We start from the raw sequence: 27692 nt of genomic DNA on the forward strand, positions 1-27692 counted from the left end.
CCAAACAGTCTTCCATAGTGGCTGCACCATTATACATTTCCACCAGTGTCCCAGTTTCTCCACATCCTCTTGAACATTTATAGTTTCCTGATTGTTTAATTGCGAAAACCTTGTGTCTGATGTTTCTTTTATCTACCTTATGGACAGATAAGTAAAACATATGGATTAAAAATAAATAAATAGGGGCGGGCCGCAGTGGCTCAGCGGGCAAAGTGCTTGCCTGCTATGCCGGAGGACCTCGGTTCGATTCCCAGCCCCAGCCCATGTAACAAAAAACGGAAAAACAAAATACAATAAAACAAGAAAATGTTTAAAAATGTTTCCCTTTCTTCCTTCCTTCCTTCCTTCTATCCTTCCTTCCTTCTCTCTGTCTTTCCTTTAAAAAAAAAAAAATAAAATAAATAAATAAATAAATAAATAAATAAATAATGGGGGAACAAATATCAAAATAAATTTAGTAGTTTGAAATGCTAGTGATCAATGAATGGGAGGGCAAGGGGTATGGTATGGATGAGTTTTTTTTTTCTGTTTTCTTTTTTGTTTGTTTAATAGCAGCCATTCTTATAGGTGTGAGGTGGTATCTCACTGTAGTCTTGATCTGCATTTCCCTTACAGCCAGTGAAAATGAGCATCTCTTCATGTGCTTTTTTTGGCCAACATTATGGGATTTTATTTAAAAATTGTTTTCTAAATTTTTGCAATTGGAAGGGGCTGTCACTAATATGGGGTAGGGAGAAGCATCAGACACAAGGTTTTCACAATCACAGTCACATTATGAAAGCTATATCATTATACAATCATCTTCAAGAAACATGGCTACTGGAACACAGCTCTACATTTTCAGGCAGTTCCCTCAAGCCTCTCTGCTACATCTTAACTAAAAAGGTGATATCTACTTAATATGTAAGAATAGCCTCCAGGATTACCTCTTGACTCTGTTTGGAATCTCTCAGCCATTGACACTTTATTTTGTCTTATTTCTCTCTTCCCCCCTTTTGGTCAAGAAGATTTTCTCAATCCTTTGGTGCTGAGTCCCAGCACATTCTAGGAATACCATGCTGGTTTTATAATAGGTTTTTCAAGTCAGGAAGTGTTAATCCTCCACTTTGTTATTCTTTTTAAGGATGCTTTTAGGTATTCTGGGTCTCTTTCCCTTCCAGATGAATTTAGTAATTAGCTTTTCCAAATCTTCAACGTAGGTTGTTGGAATTTTTATTGATACCGTGTTGAATCTGTAGATCAATTTGGGGAGAACTGACATCTTAACTATATTTAGCCTTCCTACCCATCAGCAGAGAATGTTTTTCCACCTATTTAGATCTCCTTTGATTTCTTTTAGCAATGCCATGTACTTTTCTGTGTACAAGTCCTTTACGTTCCTAGTGAAGTTCATTCCTAATTCTTGATTCTTTTAGTTGCTGTTTTGAATGGAACTTTTTCCTTAACTGACTCCTCACCTACGTTATTGCTTTTGTATAGAAATGTTACTAATTTTTGCACATTAATTTTATATCCCGCCACCTTGCTGAATTTCTTTATTAGCTCAAGTAACTTTGCTGTACATTTCTCAGGATCTTCCAAGTACAGTATCATATCATCTGCAAACAATGAGAGTTTTTTCTTCCCTTCCAATTTGGATGCCTTATTTCTTTGTTCTGTTTGACTGTGTTAGCTAGAACTTCTAGCACAATGCTGAATAATACTGGTGACAGTGGGCATCCTTGTCTCATTCCTGATCATAGGGGGAAAGGTTTCAGTCTCTCTCCATTGAGTACGATGCTGGTTATCAATTTTTCATATATTGCTTTTATCATATTGAGGTAGTTACCTTTGATTCCTATCTTTTGGAGTGTTTTTATGAGAAAAGGATGGTGAATTTTGTAAAATGCTTTTTCTGCATCAATCGAGATGATCATGTGCTTTTCCCCTTTTGATTTGTTAATGTGCTGTATTACATAAATTGATTTTCTTGTTCAGTAACCATCCTTGCAATTCTGGTATAAACCCCATTTGGTCATGGTGTATAATTCTTTTACCATGTTGTTGGATTCTATTTCTTAATGTTTTGGTGAGAATTTTTGCATCTATGTTCATTAGGAAGATTGGCCTGTAGTTTTCCTTTCTTACAGCATCTTTACCCAGTTTTGGTATTAATGATATTAGCTTCATAAAATGAGTTAAGTAGAGTTCCTTTTTTCCTCTGTTTTTCTTTGAAAAGTTTGAACAGGATTGGTATTAGTTCTTTCTGGAATGCTTGATAAAATTCCCCTGTGTATCCAGCCATCTGGCCCTGGGCTTTTCTTTGTAGGAAGATTTTTGATGACTGATTGGATGTCTTTACTTGTGATTGGTTTGTTGAGGTCTTCTATTTCTTCCTGAGTCAGCTTGTTTGTGTGTCTCCAGGAATTTGTCCATTTCATCTAAGTTGTCTAGTTTGTTGGCGTATAATTGTTCATAGTATCCTGTTATGATTTATTTTATTTCTTCAGGCTCTGTGGTAACATACCCCTTCTTATTTCTGATTTTGTTTATCTGCTTCCTCTCTCTTTTTTTCTTTGTTAGTGTTGCTGACAAAGTGGCCCATCAATTTTATTGATTTTCTCAAAGACCCAACTTTTGGTTTTATTGACTCTCCCTATTGTTCTTTTCTTCTCCCATTCATTTAACTCTGCTTTAATCTTTGTTATTTCTCTTCTTCTATTTGCTTTGGGGTTAGTTTGCTGTTCTTTCTCAAGTTCCTCCAGGTGTGCTATTAAGTCCTTGATTTTTGCTTTTTCTGGTTTTTAAATATAGGTGTTTAGGGCAAGAAATTTCACCTCTCAGCATAGCCTTTGCCACATTCCATAAGTTCTGATAAATTGTATTCTCATTTTCACTCATCTCCAGGTAGCTACTGTTTTCTCTAGTGATTTATTCTTTGACCTACTGGTTGTTTAAGAGTGTGTTATTTAATCACCATATATTTGTGAATGTTCTCGTTCTTTGGTTGTTATTGAGATCCAGCTTCATTCCATTGTGATGAGAGAAAGTGCTCCAAATAATTTCAATGTTTTTAAACTTATAAAGACCTGTTTTGTGCCCTAGCATATGATCTATCCTGGAGAATGTTCCATGAGCACTAGAGAAGAATGTATATCCTTGTGCTTTGGGGTGCAATGACCTATATATGTGTGTTAGGTCTAATTCATTTATCAAGTTGTTTAACTTCTCTGTTTACTTGTTGATCTTCTCTCTGGTTGTTCTATCTATAGAGAAGAGTGGTGTATTGAAGTCCCCTACTATTATTGTTGAAGCATCTATCACTCCCTTCAGTTTTGCCATTGTTTACCTCGCATACTTTTGAAGCTCCTTAATTGGGAGAATAAACATGAATGATTGTCATTTCTTCTTGGGGGGTTGTCCCTTTTATTAATACATAGTGTCCTTCTTTGTTTCCTGATGTCTTTACATTTAAAGACTGTTTTGTCCAACATTAATATAGCTACTCCTGCTTTCTTTTGGTTACAACTTGCATGGAAAATCTTTTTCCATCCTTTCATTTTCAATCTATTTATATCCTTGAGTCTAAGATGAGTCTCTTGTAAGCAGCATATAGCTTGATTACGTTTCTTAATCCTTTCTGCCAATCTGTGTCTTTTAATTGGTAAGTTTAGTTCAATAAAGTTATTACTGTAAAGGCGTTTCTTGAATTCACCATCTTACCTTTTTAATTTTATTTGTCAGGTCTATATATTCTTTTCCATCTTTCTCTTCGTATTCTTTAAATTACCCGTAATGGCACTCTTCAATTCTGTGCCCTCCTCCAGATCTCCCTCTCCTATCTTTTTTTTTTCAGCCAGCAGAACTCCTGATATATTTCAGGATCTTGAATATATCATACCACTGCCTTCTTGCCTCCGGGGTGCTAGCTGAGCAGTCTGAATTCAGTCTTATTTGGTTTCCCTTTGTATGTAGTAGATTGGTTTTCTCTTGCTGCTTTCAGGATTTTCTGCTTCTCTTCAACATTTGATAGAGTGAATTGTATGTGTCTTGCGGAAGGCCTATTTGGATTTATTCTTTTTGGATTTCATTGAGCTTCTTTGACTTGTATATTTATGTCCTTTATGAGGGTTGAAAAGTTTTCCCCCCATTACATCTTCAATACTCCTCCTAGCCATTTACTTCTTCTCTTCTCCTTCTGGGATGGCAATGATTCTTATATATTTGTGAGCTTTGTTTTGTCTATCATTTCCCTGAGATCCAATTCAATTTTTTTTTTTTTGCTATTTGCTGTTTTGAGTCTTCGATATCAGTTATCCTGCCCTCTATATCACTTATTCTTTTCTTCTGTCTCTTCAAATCTGATATTGTATGCCTCTATTATGTTCAAATTTCATCAACAGAGCCTTTAATCTCTGTGATATCTGCTATTTTTCTATTTATTCTTTCAAATCCCTCTTTATGCTCTTCTGTCTCTTAAATCTCCTTTATGTCATTTGCTATCCCACTTATTTTATTAAGTAAAAGAGTTGTATGAGCATCTTCAATTAGTTGTTTCAACGTTTGCATGTCCTATGGTGTTTTAATTTGGTCATTAGTCAGGGCTATATCTGCCTGCATTGTGATATGTTTAGTGATCTGCTCTCTTCATGGCATGTAAATATCATGATTGATTTACTTTGGGAGTTGATTTCTTTCAGTAGTCTAAGGCTTTGTGTTTGTGGGATGGTTATACAGCAGGGAGCAGGGTACAGGGTGGGACACTAAGCATAGTGATTTATTTTAGGGCAGGTATAGGCACAGGTTGGCGATGTTACACTGATGCTTGTGAACATGGAAATCCAAAGGCCAGGAAGGATGTAGCTGTGCAAGTACACCAGTCTGGTGGTGGGGTGTAAACCTGGTGTGGGCTAGTCTAAGGCACAGGGCCCTTTGTATGCATGTGTACAGCTGTGGCAGCAGGTCGATGCTATGCCTTCGTGGACTGGAGGCACACATGACCCAGCTGCTCAGGTCAGCATTTTCTCAGAGCTGGGAAGTGTGGCTGAAGGCCATGCGCATGCATGGTTCAAAGGCTGCTGTAAAATGTGGTTCCCACAGCTGAATGACATGATTGGGGGCCTGTGCACATGCGTGGGCCTAGGAGTGCTGTAAACTGATGCACAGAGCTCAGGGGTGCGGGGTGAGGCTGTTCGACACTAGGGGCAGGGGGGTAGGGGTTGCCTGGGTATGGAGGTTAGTGCCCGCAGCCTTTATGTGCTGGCAACAGCCTGCAGGGAACCAGAAGAAGGAGGTAGTACTTGGGAGGGGTGCAGGAGATGTGGGTTGGGTTGCACTTGGGGTGGGGATGTGGGACAGATACATGTACTGGGGGCTGGTGGGTGCACCTGGAGTGCAGGGAATGGGAGTGGGTGACTAGAGTCAGGTGCGTGGGGTGTAGGGCAAGTCGCTGGTCATGGTGCTGCACTGGTGAGGGTAGTGCACCCATGGAACGTGGCCTGGCTTACTTCCTAGTTCGTGGCTCTGGTCCGTGCACTCCATAGGCCCCACACCTCCACACCAGGCTCTAGTTTTCTGCCCCTCAGTTCCTCAGCCTCTGCAACCAGGGTGCCCTATGATGGGCAGAAAGCTCTCCCAGGCAGCTGCACTCCCGAATCACCGCCTCAGTCACCCTCCTGTCCCTTTTCTAACTTCTGTTGCTTATAATTTCTTGATGTCTAGGTATCTGATTATCTTGATGAGTTTACTTTGAAGTTCTGTGTGCTAGTTTGAAACTATTATGTGTCCCAGAAGAACCATGCTGCAGGCATGATCCAATCTTGTGGGGATTGGATCCCATAATCTTGAGGGGGCAGCCATTTCTTTTAATTTTGATTCAATATTGTGGGGCAAAAACTTTTTATTAGATTATCTTCACAGAGCTGTGGTGTCTCCAGTTTTGCACATGACCTTTTGATTATATTATGTCCACAAAGATGTGGGGCGCCAAATTGTGGGTGTGTCCTTTTGGTTAGATGGAGATGTGATTCCACCCAGTCCAGGTGGGTCTTGATTAGTTTACTAGAGAACTCTAAAAGGGAAAAGATTTTGGAGAAAGCTCAGGTGCAGACCCCTGGAGAACAGTTGCTTCAGAGCTGACAGTGACATGGATGTTTGGAGATGCTTGGGGTACTGACAGAAAGAGCAAATGCGTAGACACAGGCAGAGCCCAGTAGATGTTGCCAGGTGCCTTTCCATGAGATGTGAAGCTAGCCAGAACCCAGAGTTGTATCTCAGAGATAAAAACCAAAGGCCCACAGATGCTTAGAGAGGAAACCAATGGTATCAGAAGCTTGAAGCAATGAATGAGACCAAAGACCAGCAGACGCCAGCCATATGCCTTCCCAGATCAGACTTCCTTGAGCCAAGGTATTTTTTTCTGGATGCCTCAGTTTGGACATATTTATGGCCTTAGAACTGTAAAGTTGTAACTTAATAAATCCCCTTTTTAAAAGTTGTTCCATTTCTGGTATACTGCATTTGGCAGCCTTAGCAAACTAATACAGTCGATTTCTCTCTCAGGCCTAGGGTTTTATTGTTGATTGGCTATGTAGAAAGGCTCTTCTTTGACACTTGCTTCAACTTATTCCTAGACCTTTAGAATAACCTTTGTTTACTGATCAGATTTTTTCTGACCCTTCTTAATCTGATTCTTGCCCTGCATATGTGGTATGATTTTTAAGACTGCACTATTTGTACAACTGTATCACCTCCAGGTGAAAACTTCCTTTCCTCTGTTCCTTCTCCAGGGATCTTCAACTGTTCTGTTTATAGTTTTCTATGCACTCCTTTCATTGCCTCTAGCTGCTTTTGTCATGAGGGTAAATTCTGGGATGAGGGTAGCCTCGGGGAAGACATTTCCAAATTAGGATTTCCCAGCCAAAACAAGGCCAGGGACCTATGAATTAGGTGTAAAACAGCACCACAAAGCCTGGGGAGAGGTTTGGGAAAGACACCAAAACCTTTTTAACAACTGTTTGAAACTGTCTTTTGCTGACCTGTCCAGCAGATGGTGCCCTTCAACAAACTGTTTTCTGCAGCCTCAAGAAGACACTGTCTTTAACCTCCACCATCTCTGCCCTTGTTTGGGGCAGGGTTGAAATAATGGCTGTGGCTGTCTCTGACCGAGTCAGGCTGAAACATTAGCTCAGAGCCAGGACCCTTAATCAAATTCATGAATCAAAAGCTGTGATCAGTGCTTGGTTGTGCTTACTCTGTTCTTGGGGAAGAGGATTTGTATGTCCTTTTTTGTCTACTGCAGCTAGCAAGGGACTGGACTTTGAGGCGGCCCATCTCGAGAGTGTGGGGTGGGTGTTGATAGCCACCACAGAATGAGCTACTCACAGTTCTTTACCCCAGTTTTTCAGCCTCTTTATCGTGCTCTTCCCTGGACACTGTACAGAGTTCTAGTCTCCAGAGACCCAGAGCAGTTGTTTTGGACAACTCCTGTCTGTTTAGTATGTGTTTTGGAGGAGGAATGAGTTCTGGAGCTCCCTACTTTGCCATCTTCCCTGGAAGTTCCCCTTTTCCCATCTTTTTGGGACAGAAATTTACATAATTAATTTTGAGTCTTTCACATTTCCTAATATTTGTTATTATTTTTAATTGTGGTAAAATATATATAATATAAAAATCATTTTAACCAATTTAAGTGGACAATTCTCAGACATTAAGTACACTGACAATATTATAACTTTCATCAATACCTATGTCCAAACTATTTTCATCATCCCAAACCAAAACTCATACTCAGTTAGCAATAACTCACCACTCACCGTGGTAACCACTATTCTGCTTTCTGTTTCTATGAATTTGCTCATTCTAAATGCAAAATAAATCATACAGTATTCCTCCTATTGTGTCTGGCTTTTATCACTCAACCTGATATCTTCAAGGTTCATACATGTTGGAACATGTGTCAGACCTTCACTTCATTTTTCAGCTGAATAATATTCCAATGCATGGGTATACAACATTTTGTTTATTCATTCATCTGTTAGTTGCTTCTACTTTTTAGCTATTATAAATAGTTCTGTCAAGAGCACTAGAGTACAAGTATTTGTCTGACTTTCATCTTTTAACTGTCTTCAGTAAATATACAAGAGTGTAATTCCTGGGCCATATGATAATTAATTATATGTTTAACTTTCTGAGGAGCCATCAGATTGTCTTCCACAGAGGCTTCACAATTTGCATTCCCATCAACAATATACTAGGGTTCTTATTTCTCTGCATCCTTGCCAACACTTATTTTCAATTTTTAAATAACCCATCTTAGTGGTGTGAAACGGTATCTTGTCATTTTAGTTTGCGTTTCCTTAGTGGCTAATTGTACCTTTTCATACACTTACTGGCTATTTGAATATTTTCTTTGGAGAAATGTCTATTTAAATGCTTGGCCCAGTTTTTTTGTGTTTTTTTTTTTTTACCTGGGCAGGCAGTGGGAATCGAACCTGGGTCTCTGGCATGGCAGGTGAGAACTCTGCCTACTAAGCCACTGTGGCCTGCCCCTTGGCCCATTTTTTAAGAGGGTTTGTCTTTTTTTGTTGTGGAAATACTGTTCTTTACATATTCTTCATATTAAACTTTCATTAGATATATGATACACAAAATTTTTTTCCCATTCTATAGGTTGTCTTTTCACATTCTTGATAATATCACTTGATGCCCAAATATAAATTTTTATTTTTATACAGTCCCTTTTGTCTATTTTTGTCTCTTGTTGCTTTTTCTTTTGATATAAAGTCTAAAATCCATTGCCCAATACAAGATAATGAAGATATTTCCTTATGTGCTTTCTTGTAAAAATTTTATAGTATTAGTTGTCATATCTAACCTGCTTATCAATTTTGAATTAATTTTTGAACACGCTGGGAGGTAGGAGTCAACATTCATTATTTTGCTTATGGATTACCAGTTGTCCTAGCACCATTTGTTGAAGAAACTATTATTTGCCCATTGAATGGACTTGGCACCCTTGCGGAAAATAAATTGCCCATACATATGGGGATTTGTCTCTCAGTCTATATGTTTATCCTCATGCAGTAACACATTGCTTTAATTACTGTACCTTTGAAGTAAGTTTTGAAATCAGGATGTGTGAGCCTTCCAACTTGTTCTTCTTTTACAAGATCATTTTGACTATTCAGGGTCCCTTGCAATTACATATGAATTTGAGGATCAACTTTTCCATTTCTGCAAAAAAGTCTGCTTGACTTTCACAGGTATTGCATTAAGTCCATAGATTGCTTTAAGCAGTATTGTGATCTTAGCAATATTAAGTTTTCCAACCCATGAACAGCACAAGATATCTTTCCATTTATTTAGGTCTTTAACTTCTCTCAGCAATGTTTTGTAGCGTTCAGTGTGTAAGTCTTGCACCTGCTTGGTTAAATGTATTCCTACATCTTTTATTGTTTTAGAAGTTATTGTAAATGGAGTTGTTTTCTTGATTTCCTTTTTATAATGTTCTTTCCTAGTGAAACTGAGTTCTGAATGATTATCTTGTATCCTGAAACTTTGCTGAATTCATTTACTAATTCTAGTAGCTGTCCAGTGGATTCTTTGGAATTTTCTATATACAGGATCATGTCATATGTGAATAGGGATAACGTGACTTTTTCCTTTCCAATCTGTATACCTTTCATTTATTTTGTTGCCTGATTACTCTGGCTAGAGTTGAAGAAAAGCAGTGAAATGGGCATCCATATCTTCTTTCTGATCTTAGGGGAAAAGCTTTCAGTCTTTCACCATTGAGTTTACTGCTTGCCTGGGCTCTTTAGAAATGCTGAGAAAGTTCCCTTTTATTCTTAGTATTCTGAGTGTTTTTATCAAGAAAAGGTGTTGGAGCTTTGTGAAATGCCTCTTCACACCAACTTCATTCTAAAAAAATATGGTGTATAACACTGATTGTTGTTCTTAGTTGAAGCATCTTTGCATTCCTGGAAGACATCTCTCTTGATCATGGTGCCTACTTCTTTTAACATATTGTTGCATTCAGTCTGCCAGTGATCTATTTTCATAAGGGATATTGGTTTGCAATTTTCTTTTCTTGTGCTGTCCTTATCTGGCTTTGGTTTCAGTGTAATGCCAGCCTCACAAGAATGAATTAAGAAGTAATACCTCCTCTTCAATTCGTTTGGAAGAATTTGAGGATTGGTGTCAAATCTTTAAATGTTCAGTAGAGTTTACCAGTGAAACCATCTGATCCTGGACTTTGTTTGTTGGGAGGTTTGAATTATTGATTTAATCTCTTTAGTTATTATAGGCTACGTTGAGATTTTTTTATTTCTTCTAGCATCAGATTAGGTAATCTGTATGCTTCCAGTAATCTGTCAATGATCATCTAGGTTTTTTAATTTGCAGACATATAATTGTCTACAGTATCCCCTTATAATGCTTTTTATTTCTATAGGGTCAGTAGTAATGTCCCCCATTTCATTCTTGATTTTAGTTATTTGTGCCTTCTATTTCTTTTGTCAGTCTGGTTGAATGTTTGTTGATTTTATTGATCTTTTCAAAAAACCAACTTCTGCTTCTGTTTTTCTGTTCTCTATTTCATTTTTCTCTTCTCTAATTTTACTATATCATCCTTTCTACCCACTTGGATTTAGTTTGCTTTTCTTGTTCTAGTTTCATTAGGTGTGATGGCAAGGTTATAGATTTATGATCTTTATACTTTAATACAGGCATTTAGAAGTATAAATTTCCTTCTGGGCACTGCCTTTGCTGCATTCCATAAGTTTTAGCATGTGCTGTGTTTTTATTTTCATTAATCTCAAGATATTTTCTACTCTCAAATATATGGAGGCTAAACAATACACTCTTAAACATCCAGTGGTTCAAGGGAGAAATTACAAGAAAAATCAGTAAATAGTTTGAGGAAAATGAAAATCGAGGCAAAAAAATTGATCATCTCCATTGATGCAGAAAAGGCATTTGACAATATTCAACAACCTTTCTTGATGAAAACACTTCAAAGGATAGGAATAGAAGGGAATTTCTTCAGCATGATAAAGGAAATATATGAAAAACTCACAGCTAACATCATCTTCAATGGTGAAAGTTTCCCCCTAAGATCCCTGGAACAAGACAAGGATGTCCACTGTCACCATCGTTCTTCAATATTGTGCTGGAAGTTCTAGCCAGAGCAATTAGCCAAGAAAAAGAAATAAAAGGCATCCAAATTGGAAAGGAAGAAGTAAAACACTCATTGTTTGCAGATGATATGTCAAAAATCCTGAAAAATCCACAGCAAAGCTACCGGAGCTAAAAAATGAGTACAGCAAAGTGGAAGGGTACAAGATCAACACCCAAAAAATCAGTAGTATTTCTATACACTAGTAATGAGCAATCTGAGGAGCAAATCAAGAAAAATGTTCCATTTACAATGCAACCAAAAGCATAAAATATTTAGGAATCAATTTAACTAAGAATACAAAAGACCTATACACAGAAAACTATTTTAAAAATTCTAAAAGAAATCATGAAAGACCTAAATAAATGTAAGGGCATATCATATTCATGGATTGGAAGACTAAATACAGTTAAGATGTTAATTATACCCAAATTGACTTACAGATTCAATGTAATACCAATTAAAATCTCCAAAACTTACTTTGCAGACCAAATGTATTTGGAAGGGCAGGGTGCACCAAATAGCTAAAAATATCTTGAGAAAGAAAAATGAAGTGGGAAGTCTCACACTATCTGACTTTAAAGCAAATTACAAAACTACAGTGGTCAAAACAAACGGTACTGGCATAAAGACTGATATACCAACCAATGGAATTGAATAGAGTGTTCAGATATAGACCCTCTCATCTATGGACAATTGATCTTTGATAAGGCAGTCAAGCCAATTCACCTGGGACAGAGCAGCCTCTTCAATAAATGGTGACTGGAGAACTGGATATCCATATGCAGAAAATGAAACAGGATCCATTTGTCACACCTTATACAAAAATTAACTCAAAATGGATTAAAAACTTAATATTAGCACTAAGACCATAGAACTTTTAGAATAAAATGTAGGGAAATATTTTATAAAACTTGTAATAGGAGGTGGTTTCCTAAATCTCACCCAAAGCACCAGCATTAAAGAAATAAACAGATAAATGGGAACGCCTCAAAATCAAACACTTTTATGCATCAAAGAACTTTGTCAAGAAAGTAAAAAGACAGCCTTTGCAAAGGGAGACAATATTTGGAAACTACGTATCAGATAAGGGTTTGTATTCAGAATATATAAAGAGATTCTTCAGTTCAACAACAAAAAGACAAATAACTCAATTAAAACACGGACAAAATATACAAACAGGCACTTCTCAAAAGAGGAAATACAAATGGCTAAAAGGCACATGAAAAGATGCTCAACTCCACTTGCTATTGAGGAAATGCAAATCAAAACCATAATAAGATATCATCTCATACCCACCAGATCAGCCATTATAAAAAAAAAAACAATTACAAGTAAGTGCTGGAGAGGATGTGAAGAAAGAGGCACACTTATCTACTGTTGTGGGAATGTAAAATGGTACAACCGCTGTGGAAGGCAGTTTGGCGATTCCTCAGGAAGCTATATGACAGACTTACCATATGATACATCAATTCCATTGCTAGGTATCTATTCAGAGGATATGAGGGCAAGGACATTTGCACACCAATGTTTATAGCAGCATTATTTACAGTTGCCAAGAAATGGAAATGGCCCAAATGTTCATTAACTGATGAGTGGCTAAATATTCCATCTTATATGGTATGTACATATGACAGAATATTATGCAGCTGTAAGACAGAATAAAGTCATGAAGCATGTAACAACATGGATGAACCTTGAGGACATTACGCTGAGTGAAATTAGCCAGAAGCAAAAGGACAGATATTGTATAGTCTCACTGATATGAACATTAATGAGCGAACTTGGAGAATTTAAGTTAAGAACACAGGTTATCAGGAGATAGTAACAGGGAAGAGATTGGGTAATTGGTGCTGAAGGAATACAGACTGTGCAACAGGGCTGACTGTAAAAATTCAGAAATGGATAGCACAATATCTGATTGTAGCACAATCATACGAGTACACTGAATGAAGGTGAATGTGAGTACAATAGAGGGAGAAGGGGTGGGGGCACGTATGAAACCAGAAGGAAAAATAGAGGATCAAGATTGAGATGGTATAATTTAAGAAAGCCTAGAGTGCACAATGAAGGTGATTAAATGTACAAATTAAAAAACGTTTTTGCATGAGGAAGAACAAAGGAATGTCAGTTTTGCAGGATGCTGAAAACAGATGGTATATGGGGAAAGGTACAATCAATGTAAGCTAGGGTCTACAATCAACAGTAATACTGAATACGTTTCCACTGAATGTAACAAAGGCATTATGCCAAAACTAAATGTCAAAAGGCAGGGGGATTGGGAAAGGGATAAGGATTTTTTGTGGAAGAAAAAACAATGTCTTCATATAGAGTATGAAGGTCAGGCAAAGGCAGGTCAGGTCCACTTAGGTTGGACTGCATATGTGAATAAAATTATTTAAAAATGAACAGAGAGAAATAAGCCTCAGAGAAAACGCAGAGAAAAAGATGTACTTATTCATTGTCAGTAGGGAAATGAGAGGTGTAGCCGCTTAGAGGGCAGTGTGGTGGTTAGAGGTGGGTTTGCCATATGATCCTGAAACCCCGTTCTTCAGTATATACGTGGAGGAACTGAGTGTAGGGACAAAAAGGGACATTTCACACTGGTGTTTCTGGTGGCAGTGTTCATGATCCACAATGGATGGAGGTGGCCTAAGGGTACACCGACTCAGGAATGGTAGAGGGAACTATGAGATATACATACAATGAACTACTGAGCAGCCACAAGAAGGAATGATGTTGTGAGGCTTACAAATAGATGAATGAACCTTAAGAGCTGTATGTTGAATGAAATATCAGGAACAAAAAGATAAATATTATCATGCCTCAATCATATGGACTAACTATAATATAAAATTTCAGTGAACTTGAAGTCAAGAGCATGGGTTATCAGGTTTGGGGCTTATTGTAAAGGTTCCTAGATGGTAAGCTCTTACAGCAGTCCCACATATTCAGATGTAACTGTTAATTCTAAATTCTGAGATACTGAGCTGTTTAGATATAATATGATCTTTCCCAGAAAGTTCGGGTATTTATGTGACACCTGAGACTCAGAAAGTCAACAGTACTACATACAGAAACTGTTTAAAAAGTTGAAAAAATGATCAGACATCGAGTAGATATATGAATAAAGCTATCTGGATAGGACTAACGTATATCAGAAGACTGGGTAAAGGATGATATTATCCATATTTTAAAATTCCAACTTATGCATGAGACTAAAGGGAGAGATGTTTATTCGGTACAAAATTTATTTTCAGGGGTAGTTACATTTTCTAATTCAACTTGTATGGTCAGTTTAGTTAAACACCATAAGGACATGGAATCTTGAATAAGACGTGAGATTTTGTTGGTTTGTCCAGGTTAGTGTGATGCCCCAATAAATCCCAGAGAGATTTAGATAGTGAATAAGGAAGTATTTGCAAAGTCCCCTTGGAAGAATGGGGAGAATGGGGGAAACATTCAACTTCCCCATTTAGAGAATTTATGATACTCTCTCAAGCAGTGGGGACAACCAAATTAATAGGCTGAGCCCTTGATCCTGGGGCTCGCTCCTATAAAACTTATTCCTGCAAAGGATAGGCTAAGCCTACTTAAAATTAAGGCTTAAGAATCACCCCCAGAGAACCTCTTTTATTGCTCAGATGTGGACTCTCTCTCTAAGCCAAAACGGCAAGTGAACTCACTTCCCTCCCCTACTACACGGGACATGACTGCCAGGGGTATACATCTCAATGTGGGACAGAAATCCCAGGATGAGCCGGGACCCAGAAAGCCTTCTTGACCAAAAGGGGGAAGAGAGAACTGAGAAAAAATAAAGTCTCGGTGGCTGAGAGAGTTCAAACAGAGTTGAAAGCTTATCCGGGATGTTATTCTTATGCATTATATAGATGTCTCTTTTTAGTTTATAGTGTACTGGAGTGGCTAGAGGGAAGTATCTGAAACTGTAGAGCTGTATTCCAGCAGCTTTGCTTTTTGAGGATGACTGTATAATGATATAGCTTTTACAATGTGACAATGTAATTGTGAAAACCTTGTCTGATGCTTCTTTTATCTAGGGTATGGTTAGATGAATAAAAGTATTGATGAAAAATAAACAGATAAGGTCAAAATAAATTGGACAGATGGAAATACTAGTTGTCAATGAGTGGGAGAGGGTAAGGGGTATGGTATGTATGCTGGTTTGAAAGCATGTATGTCCCCTAGAAAAGCCATGTTTTAATCAAAATTCCATTTCATAAAGGTAGAATAATCACTATTCAATACTGTATGTTTGAATCTGTAATCAGATCATCTCCCTGGAGATGTGACTTAATCAAGACTGGTTGTTAAATTGGATTAGGTGACGACATGTCTCCACCCATTTGGGTGGGTCTTGATAAGTTTCTGGAGTCCTATAAAAGAGGAAATATTTTGGAGAATGAAAGAGATTCGGAGAGAGCAGAGAATGCTGCAGCACCATGAGGCAGAGAGTCCACAAGCCAGCAACCTTTGGAGATGAAGTAGGAAAATGCCTCCCGGGGAGCTTTGTGAAACCAAAAGCCAGGAGAGAAAGCTAGCAAATGACGCCATGTTCGCCATGTGCCCTTTCAGCTGAGAGAGAAACCCTAACCATGTTCGTCATGTGCCTTCTCACTTGAGAGAGAGACCCTGAACTTCATCGGCCTTCTTGAACCAAAGTATCTTTCCCTGGATGCCTTAAATTGAACATTTCTATAGAATTGTTTTAATTGGGACATTTCTCGGCCTTAGAACTGTAAACTAGCAACTGATTAAATCCCCACTTTTAAAAGCCATTCTGTTTCTGGTAATTTGCATTCCAGCAGCTAGCAAACTAGAACAGTATGTATGAGTTTTTTCTTTTCTTTAATTTTTCTGGTGTTCTACTTTGCTAGTGCTGGAATGCAACACACCAGAGATGGATTGGCTTTCAATAAAAGGGGATTTATTTAGCTAAAAATCTATAGTTCTTCAGAGGAAAGGCAGTTAACTTTCAACTAAGGTTCTTTCTGACATGGGAAAGCACAGGGTGATCTCTACTGGCCTTCTCTCCAGGCCTCTGGGTTCCAAAAACTTTCCCAAGAGTGATTCCTTTCTGCATCTCCAAAGGCCTGGGCTGAGCTGTGAGTGCTGAGATGAGGTATGCTGAGCTGCTTGGGCTGTGCTACATTGAGCTCGCTCATTTAAGCTTCCAGCCAATTAAATCAAACATCATTCATTGCGCAAGCATGTCTCCTAGCCAACTGCAAATGTAATCAGCAACAGATGAGGTTCACATGCCATTGGCTCATGTCCACAGCAATAGAAGTAGGCACCTTCACCTGGCCAAGTTGACTCCTGAACAGAACTACCGCATCTGGAGTGATGCAAATGTTCAAGAACATGATCAAGGTGATGAATACACAACTATGTGATGTGATGATATTGTGAGCCATTGACTGAACACCATGTATGAAACGTTTGCATGTTAAGAATGTGTGTATGGGACTTCCGGAGAAGATGGCGGCTTAGTAAGATGCGCAGGTCTTAGTTCCTCCTCCAGAAAAGCAACTAAAGAAAGAGAAACAATACGAAACAGCTCCCGGAGTCACGACAGAGACCAAAAAGACAGCGTACCCCATTCTGGAACGGCTGAACGGGCAGGGAGAATCCACTGCGGTGAGATACCCGAGGGGCGCACGTTTTCCTGGCCGGGGCGGCTGGCGACTGGGGTCCCCTCCACGCACGTGGCTCCCTGGTCTGACTGGGAACGTTGGATAGCGGGGCCCTCCCGTCACGCTTGGCATCTCGGGCCAGCTGGGCAATTTGGACCGGCACTCCCCCAAGCCGCGGCGGCCAGCGACCCCCGCCTCCACGCGCGGTTTCCCGGGCCAACTGCCCCGCAGACAGACGACCGCCACGAGCGCCACCTACTGGGCAGGAAAAGAAAAACAGAGCCCAGAGATTTCACAGAAAAACCTTTCAACCAGCCGGGTCCCACACCCAGGGAAATCTGATCAAATGCCCAGACACCAGCAGAAGATAATGGATCACGCTCAGAAAATTGAAGATATGGCCCAGTCAAAGGAACAAACCAATAGTTCAAATGAGATACAGGAGCTGAGACAACTAATGCTGAATATACGAACAGAAATGGAAAAACTCTTCAAAAACCAAATCAATAAATTGAGGGAGGACATGAAGAAGACATGGGCTGAACAAAAAGAAGAAATAGAAAATCTGAAAAAACAAATCACAGAACTTATGGGAGTGAAGGACAAAGAAGAAAAAATGGAAAAAACAATGGATACCTACAATGGTAGATCTAAAGAGACAGAAGCTACAATTAGTGAACTGGAGGATGGAACATCTGAATTCCAAAAAGAAACAGAAACTATAGGGAAAAGAATGGAAAAACTTGAGCAGGGAATCAGGGAACTGAATGACAATATGAAGCGCACAAATATACGTGTTGTGGGTGTCCCAGAAGGAGAAGAGAAGGGAAAAGGAGGAGAAAAACTAATGGAAGAAATTATCACTGAAAATTTCCCAACTCTTATGAAAGACCTAAAATTACAGATCCAAGAAGTGCAGCGCACCCCAAAGAGAATAGACCCAAATAGGCGTTCTCCAAGACATTTACTAGTTAGAATGTCAGAGTTCAAAGAGAAAGAGAGGATCTTGAAAGCAGCAAGAGAAAAACAATCTGTCACATACAAGGGAAACCCAATAAGACTATGTGTAGATTTCTCAGCAGAAACCATGGAAGCTAGAAGACAGTGGGATGATATATTTAAATTACTAAAAGAGAAAAACTGCCAACCAAGACTCCTATATCCAGCAAAATTGTCCTTCAAAAATGAAGGAGAAATTAAAACATTTATAGACAAAAAGTCACTGAGAGAATTTGTGACCAAGAGACCAGCTCTGCAAGAAATACTAAAGGGAGCACTAGAGTCAGATACGAAAAGACAGAAGAGAGAGGTATGGAGTAAAGTGTAGAAAGAAGGAAAATCAGATATGATATATATAATACAAAAGCCAAAATGGTAGAGGAAAATATTATCCTAACAGTAATAACACTAAAAGTTAATGGACTGAATTTCCCAATCAAAAGACATAGAATGGCAGAATGGATTACGACCCAGCAATACCACTGCTAGGTATCTACTCAAAGGACTTAAGGGCAAAGACACAGATGGACATTTGCACACCAGTGTTTATAGCAGCATTATCTACAATTGCAAAGAGATGGAAACAGCCAAAATGTCCATCAACAGACGAGTGGCCAAACAAACTGTGGTGTATACCTACGATGGAATATTATGCAGCTTTAAGACAGACTAAACTTATGAAGCATGTAACAACATGGATGGACCTAGAGAACATTATGTTGAGTGAGTCTAGCCCAAAACTAAAGGACAAATACTGTATGGTCCCACTGATGTGAACCGACATTCGAGAATCAGCTTGGAATATATCATTGGTAACAGAGACCAGCAGGAGTTAGAAACAGGGTAAGATAATGGGTAATTGGAGCTGAAGGGATATAGACTGTGCAATAGGACTAGATACAAAAACTCAAAAATGGACAGCACAATAATACCTAAGTGTAATGTAACTAGGTTGGAACACTGAATGAAGCTGCACCTGAAATATGGTTTTTTGTTTGTTTGTGTTTTTGTATCTTTTGTTTTTATTTTTTTTCTTTTTCCTTTTTATATATATTTTTTATTAGTATTATTATTTTAATTCTCTTCTCTGTATTAACATTCTATATCTTTTTATGCTGTTTTGCTAGTTCTTTTCCTAAATTGATGCAAATGTACTAAGAAATGATGATCATACATCTATGTGATGATACTAAGAATTACTGAGTGCATGTGTAGAATGGAATGATTTCTAAATGTTGTGTTAATTTCTTTTCTTTTTTTTGATTAATAAAAAAAATTAAAAAAAAAGAATGTGTGTATGTTTATATACTAAGTTTTACCAATAAAAATATATTTTTAAAAAATATATTTTCTAATTACCCTTATGATTTGTTCTTTGACCCACAGGTTGTTTAATAATTGTTTATTTAATATAAATTTTCCCTTTTCTTTCTGTTATTGATTTGTAGCTTTATTTCATTGTGGTCCTAGAAGATACCGTCTATGATTTCAATAATTTTAAAGATTTATTAAGATTTGATATGTGGTCTAAAATATGTTCTACCCTAGAAAATGTTCCACATGTATTGGAGAAGAACATATATTTTACTGTTGTTGGGTGGAATGTTCTATAAATGTCCATTAGGGCTAATTTGGTTAAAAGTGTTGTTCAAGTCCTCTATTTCCTTACTGATCTTCTGTTTAGACGGTCTATCAATTATTGAAAGTTGCGTATTGATATCTCTGATTGTTATTAAAGAATAAGAATTATCTATTTCTCCTTTCAATTCTGTCATTTTAAAATATATTCTGGGGCTCTGCTGTGAGGGGATATACGTTTATCATCATTATATCTTCTTACTGGTTTGAAACTTGTATCAGTATACAATATCCTTCTTCGTCTCTTGTAATCTCTTTTTACAAATTCGATCTAAAAATAATAAAACCACTCAGGTTCTCTTATGATTACTGTTTTCATGGAATATCTTTTTTTACCCTTTTACATTCAATATCTTTATGTCTTTTTACCTTAAGTGAATCTCTTGTACACAGCATTTAGATAGATTATGTTTTTCATCCAATATGCAAATCTCTGCCTTTTAATAGGGAAATTTAATTCATTGACATTTAAGGTTATAACTGAGAAGGAAGGATTTAATTCTGCAATTTAGCTATTTGTTTTCTGTATGCCTGGTATGTGCATTGTTTCTAAATTGCTCCATTGCTGCACTTTTTGGCATTTAGTTGCTTTCTCATAGTATACTTTTTAAATTCTATTCTTCTTTCCTTTTTTCCATATTTTTTCATTATTTATGTAGTGGTTACCTTTGTCATTATAATGTACATCTTAAACTATAAACAACCTAGTTTGATTAGTACCAACCTAGTTTCAGTAGTAAACAAACTCTCTACCCCTATATATCTCCATCCCTCCCCTTTGTATTGTTATTTCCTTAAATTACATACTTATACACTGTTTGCTCTTTAATATAGATTAAAATTTTATTTTACATATTTGCCTGTTAAATCATATGGGAGGAAAAAGCAGTTACACCAAATACAGTAATACAGCATTTTTAAATCAACTTATGCAGTTATCATCCCCAATGGTCTTTACTCACTTTTTTTTTTTTTTTTTTTTATGGGCAGGCACCAGAAAGTGAACCTGGGTCTCCAGCATGGCAGACGAGAACTCTGCCTGCTGAGCCACTGTGGCCTGCCCTCTTCTAATGATTTTGAGTTACTCTCTAGTGTCCTTTTATTTAGGCCTGAAGGACTCCTTTAGCATTTCTTGTAGGGCAGATCTTCTGGTAATGAACATTTTCAGCTTTTATCTGTAAATGTCTTAATTTCTCTTTAATTTTTGAAAGATATTTTGTCAGATACAGAATTCTTGATTGGCAGTTTTGTTCTTTAAGGACTTTAAATATATCATTCCACTGTCTTCTGGCCTCCTTGGTTTCTGCTGATAAATCTGTTGTGAATTTTATTGGGGACCCCTTGCATGTGAGCAGTCACTATTCTCTGGTTGCTTTCAAAACCCTCTCTTTTGTTTTTGGATTTTGACAATTTTGCTACAATATGTCTTGATGACACTCTCAGAGTCTATTATTCTTGGAGTTCTTTGAACTTCCTGGATGTGTATATTCATGTCTTTCATCAGATTTGTGAAGTTTTCAGCCATCAATTCTTTTTTTATTATTTATTTATTAAACATACATTCTTACCATATGATCATTCCATTCTACATATATTATCAGTAACTCATCATCACATAGTTGCATATTCATCATCATGATCATTTCTTAGAACATTTGCATCAATTCAGAAAAAAATAAAAAGAAAACAGAAAAAAATTCATACGTACCATACCCGTTACCCCTCCTTTTCATTGATCACTAGCATTTCAATCTACTAAATTTATTTTAACATTCGTTCCCCCATTATCTATTTTTAATCCATATGTTTTATACTAGTCTTTCGATAAGGTAGATAAAAGGAGCATCAGACACAGGTTTTCACAATCACACAGTCACATTGTGAAAGCTATATCATTATACAATCATCTTTAAGAAACATGGCTACTGGAACACAGCTCTACAGTTTCAAGCAGTTCCCTCCAGCCTCTCCATCACACCTTAACTAAAAAGGTGATATCAATGTTACGCATAAGAATAACCTCGAGGACAACCTCTAGACTCTGGAATCTCTCAGCGATTGACACTCATTTCACTCTTCCCGTTTTTGGTTGAGAAGGTTTTCTCAATCCCTTGATGCTGAGTCTCAGCTCATTCTAGGATTTCTGTCCCACGTTGCCAGGAAGGTCCACAACCCTGGAAGTTATGTCCCACATAGAGAGGGGGAGGGCAGTGAGTTTGCTTGTCATGCTGGTTGAGAGAGGCCACATCTGAGCAACAAAAGAGGTTCTCTTGGGGATGACTCTTAGTCCCAGTTTTAAGTAGGCTTAGCCTATCTTTTGTGGGGTTAAGTTTCATATGAACAAACCCCAAGATTGGGGGCTCAGTCTATTGCTTTGGTTGTGAGAATATCAAGAATTCTCCACTTCGGGAAGTTGAATTTTCCCCCTGTGCTGGTTTTAAATGATGTATGGACCCTAGAAGAGTCATGTTTTAATCCTTATCCCATTTTGTAAAGGCAGCCGTTTCTTCTAATCCCTATTCAGTATTGTAAATTTGGAACTGTAATTAGATCTCCCTGGAGATGTGATTTAATCAAGGATCACTGTTAAGCTGGATTAGGTTGAGGTGTGTCTCCATCTATTTGGGTCGGTCTTGATTAGTTTCTGAAGTCCTATAAAAGAGGAAACATTTTGGAGAATGAAAGCGATTCCGAGAGAGCAGAGCAGAATGACATAGCCACAAGAAGCAGAGTTCACCAGTCAATGACCTTTGCAGGTGAAGGAAAATGCCTCTCAGGGAGCTTCATGAAACAGGAAGCCAGGAGAAGAAGCTAGCAGATGATGCTGTGTTTGCCATGTGCCCTTCCAGATGAGAGAGGAACCCTGACCATGTTCACCACGTGCCTTTTCAGATGAGAGAGAAATTCTGACTGTGTTCGCCATGTGCCTTCTCACTTGAAAGAGAAACCCTGTACTTTATCGGCCTTCTTGAACCAAGGTATCTTTCCCTGGATGCCTTAGATTGGACATTTCTATAGACCTGTTTTAATTGGGACATTTTATCAGCCTTGGAACTGTAAACTACCAATTGATTAAATTCCCCCTTTAAAAAGCCATTCTGTTTCTGGTATATTGCATTCTGGCAGCTAACAAACCAGAACACCCCCTTTCTCACCATTCCCCCAAGGGGACTTTGCAAATACTTTTTTATTCACTGTTCAAGTCATTCTGGGATTTATCGGGGCATCACTCTGGACAAACCTACAAAATCTCATGCCCTACTCAAGGTTCGATGTACTATGGTGTTCAATTAAGCTGTCCATATAAATTATATTAGGAAATTCAGCCGTCAAATTTTCTAATATTTGTTCTGCCCCTTCTCTCTCTTTTGTCTTCTGGGACTTCAATGATACATACGTTGGTACACTTGACAATCCCACATATCATTCAGGCTTTGTTCATTTTCATCATCATATTTTCCTTCTGTTCTTTTCACTGGATAATTTCAATTGTCTTGTGTTCAAGTTTGCTGATCCTTTTTTCTTCCTGTTCAATTCTGCTGTTGAATCCATCTAATGTGATTTCATTTCAATTACCGTATTTTGCAGCTTGAAAATTCTTGTTTGGTTCCTTTTCATAATTCCTCTTTCTTTATTTTGTCCAGGCAACACTGTTTAATTTCCTTTATTTCTTTGTATATGGATTCCTTTAGTTCATGAAACATACTTAAAACAGTTCATTTAAATCTTTGACTAAGAGTTCTAATATCTGACATTCATTGGTAATGGTTTCTGGAAATTTTTTTCTCCTGTGAATTTTCTGGATTTTTTTTTAGTGTGTTTCGTACTTTTTTTGTTCAGAAGTGGACACTCTGAGTTACAGTTGTTATAACTCTAGAAATCTAGCTGTTCCATTCCTCTGGGATTGCTAGTTTATTATTGTTGTTGAGAACTGGAGCAGTCAATTTGCGACTTTTCCAAACTATTTTTGGTCCCAAACAGCAAAAACAAAGAGAAAAAAATGGTATTGCCTCTCAAGACTTCACTGCTGCTTTTTCCTATTGCAACAATGGCCACCCTCCAAGTTGGTCTCCTAGTGACTGGAAGTAGCTGATCTAAAAGAGTGATCAGTACAGTAATCAGAACATATACATCCAGATTTTGGAGAACGAAAATCCTCCAAGGATTTTCTTGCACCAGGAAATAGGGATGCAGTTCCCACTCTGCCCACCATGTTGTTGGGGAATGGAGAATAGTAGCTGCTGCACAGAGGGTGAAATTCACTGATATTTACTGCTATTCACCAGCCTCTTCTTTCACCTCTTCCCTGGATACTGTACAGTGTTTCACCACATTCCAGAATTTTGAAATAGTTGATTTGACTGCTTCTGACAGTTCAATAGTAGTTTTGGTAGAGAGACTGATTTCTGGAACGTCCTACTCTGTTGCAATCTTCCCACTAATATGCCCTTATGAGTATAAAATTTCCTCTAAGCACTGCTTAGACTAACATACATTCAATTTTGGTAAATGAATCACATGAGCCAAAAAAAAAGTATATTTACTATGATTCTTTTTTTTTATTAATTAAAGAAAAAAAAAGAAATTAACCCAACATTTAGAAATCATTCCATTCTACATATGCAATCAGTAATTCTTAACATCGTCACATAGATGCATGATCATCATTTCTTAGTACATTTGCATCAATTTAGAAGAAGAACTAGCAAAACAACAGAAAAAGATATAGAATGTTAATATAGAGAAAAAAATAAAAATAATAATAATAATAGCACAAAAAAAAAGACAAACAAACAGACAGACAAAAAAAAACAAACCTATAGCTCAGATGCAGCTTCATTCAGTGTTTTAACATGATTACTTTACAATTAGGTATTATTGTGCTGTCCATTTTTGAGTTTTTGTATCTAGTCCTGTTGCACAGTCTGTATCCCTTCAGCTCCAATTACCCATTATCTTACCCTGTTTCTAACTCCTGCTGGACTCTGTTACCAATGACATATTCCAAGTTTATTCTCGAATGTCGGTTCACATTAGTGGGACCATACAGTATTTGTCCTTTAGTTTTTGGCTAGACTCACTCAGCATAATGTTCTCTAGGTCCATCCATGTTATTACATGCTTCATAAGTTTATTCTGTCTTAAAGCTGCACAATATTCCATCATATGTATATACCACAGTTTGTTTAGCCACTCGTCTTTGATGGACATTTTGGCTGTTTCCATCTCTTTGCAACTGTAAATAACGCAGCTATAAACTTTGGTGTGCAAATGTCCGTTTGTGTCTTTGCCCTTAAGTCCTTTGAGTAGATACCCAGCAATGGTATTGCTGGGTCGTATGGCAATTCTATATTCGGCTTTTTGAGGAACAGCCGAACTGCCTTCCACAGTGGTTGTACCTTTTGACATTCCCACCAACAGTGGATAAGTGTGCCTCTTTCTCCGCATCCTCTCCAGCACTTGTCATTTTCTGTTTTGTTGATAATGGCCATTCTGGTGAGTGTGAGATGATATCTCATTGTGGTTTTGATTTGCATTTCTCTAATGGCCAGGGACATTGAGCATCTCTTCATGTGCCTTTTGGCCATTTGTATTTCCTCTTCTGAGAGGTGTCTGTTCAAGTCTTTTTCCCATTTTGTAATTGGGTTGGCTGTCTTTTTGTTGTTGAGTTGGACAATCTCTTTATAAATTCTGGATACTAGACCTTTATCTGATATGTCGTTTCCAAATATTGTCTCCCATTGTGTAGGCTGTCTTTCTACTTTCTTGATGAAGTTCTTTGATGCACAAAAGTGTTTAATTTTGAGGAGCTCCCATTTATTTATTTCCTTCTTCAGTGCTCTTGCTTTAGGTTTAAGGTCCATAAAACCGCCTCCAATTGTAAGTTTCATAAGATATCTCCCTACATTTTCCTCTAACTGTTCTATGGTCTTAGACCAAATGTTTAGATCTTTGATCCATTTTGAGTTAACTTTTGTATAGGGTGTGAGATATGGGTCTTCTTTCATTCTTTTGCATATGGATATCCAGTTCTCTAGGCACCATTTATTGAAGAGACTGTTCTGTCCCAGGTGAGTTGGCTTGACTGCCTTATCAAAGATCAAATGTCCATAGATGAGAGGGTCTATATCTGAGCACTCTATTCGATTCCATTGGTCGATATATCTATCTTTATGCCAATATCATGCTGTTTTGACCACTGTGGCTTCATAATATGCCTTAAAGTCAGGCAGCGCGAGACCTCCAGCTTCGTTTTTTTTCCTCAAGATGTTTTTAGCAATCCGGGCCACCCTGCCCTTCCAGATAAATTTGCTTATTGGTTTTTCTATTTCTGAAAAATAAGTTGTTGGGATTTTGATTGGTATTGCATTGAATCTGTAAATCAATTTAGGTAGGATTGACATCTTAACTATATTTAGTCTTCCAATCCATGAACACGGTATGCCCTTCCAACTATTTAGGTCTTCTGTGATTTCTTTTAACAGTTTTTTGTAGTTTTCTTTATATACGTTTTTTGTCTCTTTAGTTAAATTTATTCCTAGGTATTTCATTCTTTTAGTTGCAACTGTAAATGGGATTGGTTTCTTGATTTCCCCCTCAGCTTGTTCATTACTAGTGTATAGAACTGCTACAGATTTTTGAATGTTGATCTTGTAACCTGCTACTTTGCTGTACTCATTTATTAGCTCTAGTAGTTTTGTTGTGGATTTTTCCGGGTTTTCGACGTATAGTATCATATCGTCTGCAAACAGTGATAGTTTTACTTCTTCCTTTCCAATTTTGATGCCTTGTATTTCTTTTTCTTGTCTAATTGCTCTGGCTAGAACCTCCAACACAATGTTGAATAATAGTGGTGATAATGGACATCCTTGTCTTGTTCCTGATCTTAGGGGGAAAGTTTTCAATTTTTCCCCATTGAGGATGATATTAGCTGTGGGTTTTTCATATATTCCTTCTATCATTTTAAGGAAGTTCCCTTGTATTCCTATCTTTTGAAGTGTTTTCAACAGGAAAGGATGTTGAATCTTGTCAAATGCCTTCTCTGCATCAATTGAGATGATCATGTGATTTTTCTGTTTTGATTTGTTGATATGGTGTATTACATTAATTGATTTTCTTATGTTGAACCATCCTTGCATACCTGGGATGAATCCTACTTGGTCATGATGTATAATTCTTTTAATGTGTTGTTGGATACGATTTGCTAGAATTTTATTGAGGATTTTTGCATCTATATTCATTAGAGAGATTGGTCTGTAGTTTTCTTTTTTTGTAATATCTTTGCCTGGTTTTGGTATGAGGGTGATGTTGGCTTCATAGAATGAATTAGGTAGCTTTCCCTCCACTCGATTTTTTTGAAGAGTTTGAGGAGAATTGGTACTAATTCTTTCTTGAATGTTTGATAGAATTCACATGTGAAGCCGTCTGGTCCTGGACTTTTCTTTTTAGGAAGTTTTTGAATGACTGATTCAATTTCTTTACTTGTGATTGGTTTGTTGAGGTCATCTATTTCTTCTTGAGCCAAAGTTGGTTGTTCATGTCTTTCCAGGAACCCGTCCATTTCATCTAAATTGTTGTATTTATTAGCATAAAGTTGTTCATAGTATCCTGTTATTACCTCCTTTATTTCTGTGAGGTCAGTAGTTATGTCTCCTCTTCCATTTCTGATCTTATTTATTTGCATCCTCTCTCTTCTTCTTTTTGTCAATCTTGCTAAGGGCCCATCATTCTTATTGATTTTCTCAAAGAACCAACTTCTGGTCTTATTGATTTTTCTCTATTGTTTTCATGTTTTCAATTTCATTTATTTCTGCTCAGATCTGTGTTATTTCTTTCCTTTCGCTTGCTTTGGGATTAGTTTGCTGTTCTTTCTCCAGTTCTTCCAAGTGGACAGTTAATTCCTGTATTTTTGCCTTTTCTTCTTTTCTGATATAGGCATTTAGGGCAATAAATTTCCCTCTTAGCACTGCCTTTGCTGCGTCCCATAAGTTTTGATATGCTGTGTTTTCGTTTTCATTTGCCTTGAGGTATTTAGTAATTTCTCTTGCAATTTCTTCTTTGACCCACTCGTTGTTTAAGAGTGTGTTGTTGAGCCTCCATGTATTTGTGAATTTTCTGGCACTCCATCTATTATTGATTTCCAACTTCATTCCTTTATGATCCGAGAAAGTGTTGTGTATGATTTCAATCTTTTAAAATTTGTTAAGACTTGCTTTGTGACCCAGCATATGGTCTATCTTTGAGAA

General features: G+C 37.5%; 1 protein-coding gene across 2 annotated transcripts in view; it reads right to left on the reverse strand.

Annotated features, from left to right (window-relative positions):
* The window catches only part of REC114 (REC114 meiotic recombination protein), a 210371-nt gene that overhangs the window by 84745 nt on the left and 97934 nt on the right, over positions 1-27692 (reverse strand). The gene's annotated exons all lie outside the window — the stretch shown is intronic.

Source organism: Tamandua tetradactyla, chromosome 12 (assembly GCF_023851605.1).
Source record: "Tamandua tetradactyla isolate mTamTet1 chromosome 12, mTamTet1.pri, whole genome shotgun sequence".
Lineage (NCBI taxonomy): Eukaryota > Metazoa > Chordata > Mammalia > Pilosa > Myrmecophagidae > Tamandua > Tamandua tetradactyla.